We start from the raw sequence: 10686 nt of genomic DNA, 5'->3' as shown, positions 1-10686 counted from the left end.
GGGTGACTTGGATCTTAAAGTATACTATTTGACATCATGTAACATCACAAGGTTTATACCATCATAGACACCTCATGACATCACGAGGTTTATACCATCATAGACACCTCATGACATCACAAGGTTTATACCATCATAGACACCAGATGACATGACAAGGCTTATACCATCATAGACACCAGATGACATGACAAGGCTTATACCATCATAGACACCAGATGACATGACAAGGCTTATAACATCATAGACACCTCATAACATGACAAGGCTTATAGCATCATAGACACCTCATGACATGACAAAGCTTATACCATCATAGACATCAGATGACATCACAAGGATTATACCATCATAGACACCTCATAACATGACAAGGCTTATACCATCATAGACACCTTATGACATCACAAGGTTTATACCATCATAGACACCTCATGACATCACAAGGCTTATACCATCATAGACACCAAATGACATCCCAAGGCTTATACTATCATAGACACCTCATGACATCACAAGGCTTATACCATCATAGACACCAGATGACATCACAAGGATTATACCATCATAGACACCAAATGACATCACAAGGCTTATACTATCATAGACACCTCATGACATCACAAGGCTGATACCATCATAGACACCAAATTACATATATGTATAATATAGAAAATTCTAAACTTGAACCACCTTTTCTCACTTGGCAGATTGAAGAGAAAGAGTCCAGACCTGGAGCTGAGGCCCCTGCACCCGTCCTGGAGATGAGGCTCCTGCACCTGTCCTGGAGCTGAGGCCCGTGCACTCGTCCTGGAGCTGAGGCCCGTGCACTCGTCCTGGAGCTGAGGCCCCTGCACCGTCCTGGACCTGAGGCCCCTGCACCCATCCTGGACCTGAGGCCCCTGCACCCGTCCTGGACCTGAGGCCCCTGCACCCGTCCTGGACCTGAGGCCCCTGCACCCGTCCTGGACCTGAGGCCCCTGCACCCGTCCTGGACCTGAGGCCCCTGCACCCGTCCTGGACCTGAGGCCCCTGCACCCATCCTGGAGCTGGGGCTGAGGTAAGTGCACAAAGAAATCCACAAGATGTCCACCTTTAGATCATTGTGGATTTCCACTCATTGTGCTGTGGATTTTACCTGCACAGATTCGCTGGTATAATCCACCCTTTTTGTCCTCTATAAATTGTAGTGTATGGTCAACTTTAGTAGCAGAATATGTATTGTATATTAGATTGTAAGCTCTTTGGAGCATCTCATGTACATAGAGTGTATGCTTCTGTTGTGTGTGGTGAGAACGTTGGCTTGCAGAAGTAATGTGTGGGCACTGGTGTGAATGGTGGCCGCAGGAGCCCCGCGTCTTACTGTCCATAGAGTGTAAGCTGTTGGTTAGACTGATGCGGTAAGCTTAATGTACATAGAGAATGCGCTTTGAGGAGCAGGACTTGTAGGCTTGAGTGTAGGCTCTTAAGCTGACCATACACATTGAATAGCTGTCAGATGAATGTTCTTTCAGCCAGCAGCTATCACCCTCATTCACTAAGTGGATGCTCAGCTTCACATGGATGCTCGGCTTGGCTGAGTTTTCATGTGTTCTGAATGGGAAGTGGAGAGATAAGCAGCTGCCAGACTCATCTTGTGGTGTCTTATCACCCTGAGAACAAAAAGATCAGGCAGTTAAAAATCCAACATGTATGAACCTTTATTCTGGTTATCATCTGTTAGGGCCTGTTCACACTGAGCAAAATTAACACATTCCACAGTGGAACTCTCCTTTGCAGAATGCCACCTGCCTCAATGTCAAACAATGCCTTATGGGAGGGGGCGCGAGCCCTCCCATAGAGAAACTGTTTGACACTAAGGCAGATTCGTGGCGAAGAGTTCGATTTTGCTCAGTGTGAACAGGCCCTAAGGGGGAAGTCGAGAGGCCTTCATACACATTAGACAGTTGGTCAGTTTTCCATAATCTAATGTGTATTAGGAGCAGGTTATCTGTTGTGTGTTAGATTGGAAGCTCTTAGGAGCAGGGCATGTATATTAGAGTGTAAGCTCTTAGGAGCAGGGCATGTATTGTATATAAGAGTATAAGCTTTTAGGAGCAGGGCATGTACTGTATATTTTGATTTCATGTATTTTTCGCTCTTTCTCTCTCCATATACAGCAATATGCAGCAGGCCAGATGGGATCAAGGGAGATATCCTATCGCCACTTTTAGGGTCAGGAAGGAATTTTTTTCCCACCTGAGGTATAACTCTCTGGGGGGTTTTCTTCGCCTTCCTCTGGATATTTTGGTCCGGTGGCTCTTAATTCAGGTCAATAACCGCGTCACTGTCACCATGTTTAGTGTAATAAAGGCCAGTAATGTTTTATTACAATGTTGCATAAAAAAAAACATATCTATTGTGTCCTGTGTGTTTTATCTGGTGATCAGGATGAAAGGGATTGCTGCGGCTCAATGTTCCAGAACTAGATGTAAACACGGCTGCTCATCCAGTGTATAATGAAATGTATTCTCTCCTAAACACATGGATCAGGGTCTATTGGGGGGGGGGGCTCCATATAGCAGATGACAGCGGTCGACCCTTTATGACTCGAAAGATGACTTCAAGGGCATGAATTGTGTCGCCACCAAGAGAACCCTTAGGAGTACTATTGTAACTTTGAAGGGAGCTAACCTATGCACACTAAGTATAGGGCTTTCCTTAGGGGTGGGGCAAGGTGTAGGGGGAGTAGGCAGCTACCTAAGGTGCAGTGGCACTTTGTTTTATATAAACTCTTGTGTGCTAATAAATGATCCTCTGTGTTACCTTAATACTGGCTGCTGTTAGGACAACCTGTATTGTACTCTAAAAGAAAGTATATGAACCATGGGGTTCCCATAGTTTCCCAATCCTGCATTCCCAAACTATGGTGATAAAAGGGTTAAAGGACTGTTCTAAGGTTCCTTTGATCCCGGCCATGCTCAGACAGTCACTCTCAGAACAAAAGCTTGTGGTACCTTTTAGTTCATAGAATAGTGAGAGTTGAACATACCTCTCTACTGCAGTGAGATCGAAAGACGATGCTGCCAACGAAGGAGTCGTACCACCTGCTGCCAAATGATAAGTATTGAGATCCACATAGTAATTTTATGTCAGTTGCAAGATAACAATACATTCCTATAATTACAGGTAAAAAAAAAAAAGTCTTTACTACAAGTTTGTTTCTAACACGTAGGAGACGGAAGATTTTAGACTCACTCTAAAACTCTTTGCAAAGGTCTAAGGCTGGCCATAATCCTGACATCACTTACCGACCCCCGCAGTCACACTCTCAATCTCTGTGTCAGACCGCTGGAGGTCTCTAACCTTCCTCCATGCGGTTCGATCGGCGATCTGCTTATTGAGTCTGTCACAGGCAGGCTCAATGAGCAGAGCGCCTATGGCATAGCAATGATCAGTGTTTGTAATCTAATGATTGCATGTAATAGTCCCCCTGGGGACTATTTGTGTAAAAAAAAAAAAAAAAGGAAAAATGTTTTTTACAATACCCCAAAGCCCCTCCCCCAATAAAAGTTAAATCAACCCCCTTTTCAATTATATAAATAAAACATATAAAAATAAACATATTATACAGTATATCGTAGTGTGCATAATTGTCTGATCTATTAAAATATAACAATCGCCATCCCGTACGGTGAGCGACATAAACAAAAAGAGGGGGAAAAGTAACAGGATTTTTTTAAAATATATTAAAAAAAAATTATTAAAAGTGATCAAAACGTCTGATCTACACAAATATAGTGTTAATAAAAATTAGGGATCATGGCGCAAAAAATGACATCTCATACAGCGCCGTAGGTGAAAAACTAAAACTGTTATAAAAGTCAGAACAGGACCGTTCTATTAATAATTAGGATTTTATAAAATAAAATAAAAATTAACATTAGAAAATTTGTGTAAACCTGCAAATGGTTGTGTTCGGGCTGACCTGTAAAATAATGGTATCATGTCGCTTTTACTGTATAGTGCATTACGTACACACAGGAACCCCCTAAAAAGTTACCATATTGCATTCTTTTTTCCAATTTAACCAGTTTACATTTTTATAAATAATATTTTTGGGGTTCCAATTTACATGTTAGGGTAGAATGAAAGACACCATTACAAAGTACAACTATTCCTGAAAAAAACAAGCCCTTACATGGCCCTGTAGATAGAAAAATGAAAGTGCTAGAGCTCTTAGAAGGGAAGGAAAACTTAAAAATTAAAATTGGTGCGGTCCACTGGGTCATTTTGGGCTTGCATTTTGGGCTTGTGCGGCTTTTATCAGCAGCTCCTTTCTTGGCGAAGGGATATTTTTTCTTACTGTCAAAAAAACACGTAAAAAACACTACACTACACCACACTACATGGAATAAAGTTTTACACTACACCACTACACATTTACATACCCCATATACCAATCCCCGTATAACGATGGCCCCCATGGTGTTTTCGGTGTCGGACGCATACGTTATTATTGCCTCCGACACTGAAACAGCCAGTGAGGATGAATGGGGGGATCCTTCTTTCCTCCATTCATCCTCATCATCCTCATCATCCAGTGACGTGTCTGGGGGTAGCGTAGCCACCAGTACCATCCCAATAAGAGATCACGGTATGGTGTGAAATTCTACAAACTCTGTGAGAGTACCTCAGGGTACACTTACAGATCCAGGGTACGTGCACACTGCGGAATGGCGAAGGATAACCCTTTGTGCATTCCGCAGCTGGCACCCACCGGCGGACTGATGGAGGCGCGTGTCTCCACCCGTGTCATAGACTCCATTCTATGCACGGGCGGATTCCGTCGTCCGTCCAAAGAATGAACACGGTCATTCTTTGGACAGAGGGCAGAATCCGCCTGTGCATATAATGGAGTGTGACACGAGCGGAGACGCGCGTCTGCATCAGTCCGCCGGCGGGAGCCAGCTACGGAATGCACAAAGGGTTATCCTTCGCCATTCTGCAGTGTGCACGTACCCTTAGAGTGTATGAAGGAAGGGACACCCGAATCCAGCCCCCAGATGCCCCCCCCCCATTCCTCGGAGTTAGTGGGGTTGATCGTTCGGGAACTGATCTTCCCACTGCTGGATAAAGGTTACCACCTGTACAGGGATAACTTTTATACCAGCACCCCCTCTTCTGGTCTGTCGCTGCCCGAGCTACTGTAGCTTGCGGCACGATCCGTAAATATCAGAAGTAGTAATAAAGCCCTAATATTTAGCAGCAATGGAGCGGACCCAGCGCTTCTGGATATGTGGGACCCCATATCGCACCAGGGCAACATTTTCCAGGTGACGTCCCACACACAGGAGAACGGGAGACCCCAGAAGAAGTGCAGACTGTGGCGTAACAGGGGGATCACCATTTTCCAGTGTGACGCCTGTCCTGATCACCCCGGCCTCTGCATACTGGATCGCTTCAAGGCGTACCACACGTCGTTGGGGTTCTACATTTTCTAAATTCTGTCCCTTATTCCTATTTCAGGGGTCACGTTGATCCAGGGATTATTCTGATCGCCATTATAGAGTCGGGAAGGAATTTTTCCCCTGTGAGGAGGCTACTTGTTGTCTGCCTCACGAGGGTTTTTTGCCTTTCTCTGGATCAACACAGGTTGAATTTGATGGACACCTGTCATTTTCAACCTCATAAACTAATATTTGGCCTAAAACCCCTAAATAAATTAGAATGGTTCCTTTTCCCCAGCTAAATAGTTATGGCTGCCATTCCCATTAGAGGATGCCATGATGCAATTACAGAGCCCTTGTGCTGCCAAAACACTGGAAACCCCCCACAAGTGACCCTATTCTGGAAACTACACCCCTCAAGGAATCTAACAAGGGGTGCAGTGAGGATATGGACCCCTTGATGACGGCCACATTTGTGCCTTGAAAGTGAAAAATGAAATTGTTCAACATTTGTGCCCGTCACCAGTGGGGTCCATATGCTTACTGAACCCCTTGTTAGATTCCTTGAGGGGTGTAGTTTCCATAATGGGGTCACTTGTGGGGGGTTTCCAGTGTTTTGGCAGCACGAGGGCTCTGTAAATGCAACATGGCCCTTGAAATCCAGTAATTCCAGTAAAATCTAGCTTGCAAAGGCCAATTGGCGCTCCTTCCCTTTGGAGGCTCGTCCTGCGCCCGCTTGGCACTTTATGTCCACATATGGGGTATTTCTGTACTCGGGAGAAACTGCGCTACATGATTGGTGTTTTTTTTTTTTCTTTTATCCCCTTGTAAAAATGAAAAATGAATGCTAGAACAACGTTTTAGTGTAAAAAATAGAATTTTTCCTTTTTTACACCACATTGTTCTGAAAATCTGCGAAGCACCTGTGGGGTCCAGATGCTCACCGCACCCCTTGTTACATTCCTTGAGGGGTGTCGTTTTCTAAATGATGTCCCTTTAGGGGTGTTTTTAGGTTTTGGCACCCCAGAGCCTCTGCCAACCTGAAGTGGTACGGTCAAAAATGACCAAATATAACGGAGGCGTTGAAATTCACTAGGCGCTCCCTTATATCTGAGGCTTGTGGTTGCGTCAAATAGCGCAATAGGGCCACATATGAGGTATTTCTATAAACTGCAGAAATGGAACAATCAATATTGGGGTGAATTTCTCTGCTAATAGGTTTATCATTATGAAAGATATTGGATTACAATAAAATCTCTGCACAGAAAATAAAAATTTTCAAATTTCTTACACACTTCGCTTTTATTTCTGTGACTCCCCTAAAGGGTTAAAAAACTTTCTGGATGTGTTTTTGCTGAGTTTGGGGGGTGCAGTTTCTGAAATGGGGTGCTTTGTGGGGCTTTCTAACATACAGGCCCCTCAAATACACTTGGGGGCTGGGTTCACACTATGTATATTTCAGGCTGTATTTGGTCCTCATGTCAGATCCTCATAGCAACCAAAACCAGGAGTGGATTGAAAACCCAGAAAGGATCTGTTCACACAATGTTGAAATTGAGTGGATGGCCGCCATATAACGGTAAATAACTTCCATTATTTCAATATAACAGCCGTTGTTTTAAAATAACAGCAAATATTTGCCATTAAATGACGGCCATCCACTCAATTACAACATTATGTGAACAGAGCCTTTCTGTGTTTTCAATCCACTCCTTGTTTTGGTTGCTATACAGCCTCAAACATACAGCCTCAAATATACGTAGTGTGAACCCAGCCTATGATAACCTGAACAGGTCCCTAAAAATATCTGATTTTGAAATTTTACAGAAAATTTGGAAAATTGCTGCTAATGTTTTAAGCTTCCTATTGTCTAAAAAAAATTAAATATAGTTTAATAAATGCCGCCATCATAAAGTAGACATGTTGCTAATGCTATTTAATATATAATTTATGTGGCATAACCATTTTCTGTATAAGCAGAAAGGTTTCAAAGTTTGAAAAATGCATTTTTTCACAATTTTTCACGTTATTTTGGTGGTTTTCATGAAGATTCGTTATGAGTAACGACTCCATTTTACCAGAAATGTAAAGTACAATATGTCACGAGAAAACAATCTCAGAATCGTCCGGATAGGTAAAAGCATCCCGAAGTTATTAATGAATAAAGTGACACTGGTCATATTCATAAAATTTGTCTCTGTCCTTAAGGCCATTTCAGGCTCTGTCCTTAAGGGGTTAAAGGGACCCAGGTCGCTCTTAAAGGGACCCATTTCGCTATTAAAAGGGACCCAGGTTGCTCTTAAGGGGACCCAGGTCGTTCTTAAGGGGACCCAGGTCGCTCTTAAAGGGACCCACGTCGCTCTTAAAGGGACCCAGATAGCTCTTAAAAGGACCAATTTCACTCTTGAAGGGACCAATTTCACTTTTAAAGGGACCCATTTCGCTCTTAAAGCAACCCATTTCGTGCTTAAAGGGACCCAGGTCGCACTTAAAGGGACGCATTTTGCTCTTAAAGGAGCATATTTTGCTCTTAAAGGGACCCAGGTCGCTCTTAAAGAGATATATTTTGCTCTGAAAGGGACCCAGGTTGCTCTTAAAGGGACCCAGGTTGCTCTTAAAGGGACCCAGTTCGCTCTTAAAGGGACCCAGCTCGCTCTTAAGTGGACCCAGATTGCTCTTAAAGGGACCCAGATCGCTCTTAAAGAGACCCAGGTCGCTCTTAAAGGGACCAATTTTACTCTTAAAGGGACCAATTTCACTTTTAAAGGGACCCATTTCACTCTTAAAGGGACCCATTTAGCTCTTAAAGGGACCCATTTCTCACTTAAAGGGACCCATTTTGCTCTTAAAGGGGCATATTTTGCTCTTAAAGGGACCCAGGTCGCTCTTAAAGGGACCCATTTTGCTCTTAAAGGGATATATTTTGCTCTGAAAGGGACCCAGGTTGCTCTTAAAGGGACCCAGGTCACTCTTAAAGGGACCCAGTTCGCTCTTAAAGGAACCCATTTCGCTCTTAAAGGGACCCAGGTTGCTCTTAAAAGGACCCATTTTGCTCTTAAAGGGACATGTTTCTCTCTTAAAGGGACCCAGGTTGCTCTTAAATTGACATATTTCGCTCTTAAAGGGACATATTTTGCTCTTAAAGGGACCCAGGTCGCTCTTCAAGGGACCCAGGTCGCTCTTAAAGGTACCAATTTCACTCTTAAAGGGACTCATTTCGCTCTTAAAGGGACCCATTTTGCTCCTAAAAGGACCCATTTTGCTCTTAAAGGGACCCAGGTCGCTCTTAAAGGGACATATTTCGCTCTTAAAGGGACATATTTTGCTCTTGAAGGGACCCAGGTCGCTCCTAAAAGGAACCCAGGTCACTCTTAAAAGGAACCCAGGTCACTCTTAAAGGGACCCGGGTCGCTCTTAAAGGGACCCGGGTCGCTCTTAAAGGGACCCATTTAGAGCGACTTGGGTCCCTTTAACCCCTTGCCTCTAAAGCCTGTTTTGGCCTTAATGACCTGGCTCATTTTTCAAAATCTGACCTTTCTCACTTTATGCGCTTATAGCTCAGTGATGCTTTAACATATGCTAGCGATTCTGAGATTGTTTTTTCGTCACATATGAAACTTTATATTAGTAGCAAAATTTGGTCACTACTTTGTGTATTTTTTGTGAAAACATCAAAATATCATGAAAAATTTTAAAATTTAGCATTTTATGAACTTCTGAAATTCTCTGCTTCTAAAAAAGGAAGTCATAGCACATAAATTAGTTACTAAATCACATTACCAATATGTCCTCTTTATTCTGGCATAATTTGGGAAACATATTTTACTTTTTTAGGGTGTTACGGGGCTTAGAAATTTATTAGCAAATTATCACATTTTGTGAAAATTTCCAAAACTAATTTTTTTTAGGGACCAGTTCTTTTTTTAAATGGATTTAGAAGGCTTGTATACTGGAAACCCCCATAAGTGACCCCATTTTGGAAACTAGACACCTTAAAGAATTAATCTAGGGGTATAATGAGCATTTTAACCCTACAGGGGCTAGAGAAAAATATTCACAATTAGGCCGTAAAAAAATCGAAAATTTTAATTTTCAAATAATATATACATTTAGATTAAAGTTTCTCATTTTCAAAAGGAACATGAGAAAAAAAGCATGCCAAAATTTGTAACGCAGGTTCTCCTGAATACAACGGTACCCCATATGTGGGCGTAAACCACTGTATGGGCACACAGCGGGGCTCAGAAGGAAGGGAGCGCCAATTAGCTTTTTTAATGCAGATTTTGCTGAAGAAGTTTCTGTGCGCCAGGTGCGTTTGCAAAGCCCCTGTAGTGTCTGCAGAATAGAATCCCCCCAAAAGTCACCCCATTTTTGAAAGTACACCCCTCAAAGAATTCATCTTTGGGTAGGATGAGCATTTTGACCCCACATGCATTAGAGGAAAGTATTCAAAATCAGACAGTAAAAATTAAAAACACGAATTTTTTCAATAATATGTTTGTTTAGTTTGAAATTTCTCAATTTCACGAGGAACAAGAGAAAAAAAAGTACCACAAAATTTGCAATGCAGGTTCTCCTGAATACAACGGTACCCCATATGTGGGCATAAACCACTGTATAGGCACACAGCCGGGCTCAGAAGAAAAGGAGCGCCAATTAGCTTTTTCAATGCAGATTTTGCTGAAGAAGTTTCTGAGCGCCAGGTGCGTTTGCAGCGCCCCTGTAGTGTTCGAAGAAGAGAAACCCCCATAAAGTCACCCCATTTTGGAAAGTACACCCCTCAAAGAATTCATCTTGGGATGTGGTGACCATTTTGACCACACATGTATTAGAGGAAAGTATTTAAAATTAGACAGTAAAAATGAAAAACTTGAATTTTTCCAATAATATGTTCGTTTAGTTTGAAATTTCTCAATTTCACAAGGAACATGAGAGAATCCGCACCCCAAAATTTGTAACGCAGGTTCTCCTGAGTAGAACGTTACCCCATATGTGGGCATAAACCACTGTATGGGCACCCAGCCGGGCTCAGAAGGGAAGGAGCGCCAATTAGCATTTTCAGTGCAGATTTTTCTGAAGAAGTTTCTGAGCGCCAGGTGCGTTTGCAGCGCCCCTGTAGTGTCAGCAGAATAGAACCCCACTAAAAGTCACCCCATTTAGCAAAGTACTCCCCTCAAAGAACTCATCTTGGGGTGCAGTGAGCGGTTTGACCCCACAGGTATTAAAGGAAAGTATTCAAAATAAGACAGTAAAAATG

Source organism: Dendropsophus ebraccatus, chromosome 1, assembly GCF_027789765.1.
Source record: "Dendropsophus ebraccatus isolate aDenEbr1 chromosome 1, aDenEbr1.pat, whole genome shotgun sequence".
NCBI classification, from domain to species: Eukaryota; Metazoa; Chordata; class Amphibia; order Anura; family Hylidae; genus Dendropsophus; species Dendropsophus ebraccatus.
The sequence above is the reverse complement of the archived record's forward strand: the minus strand, read 5'-3'. Positions refer to the sequence as shown.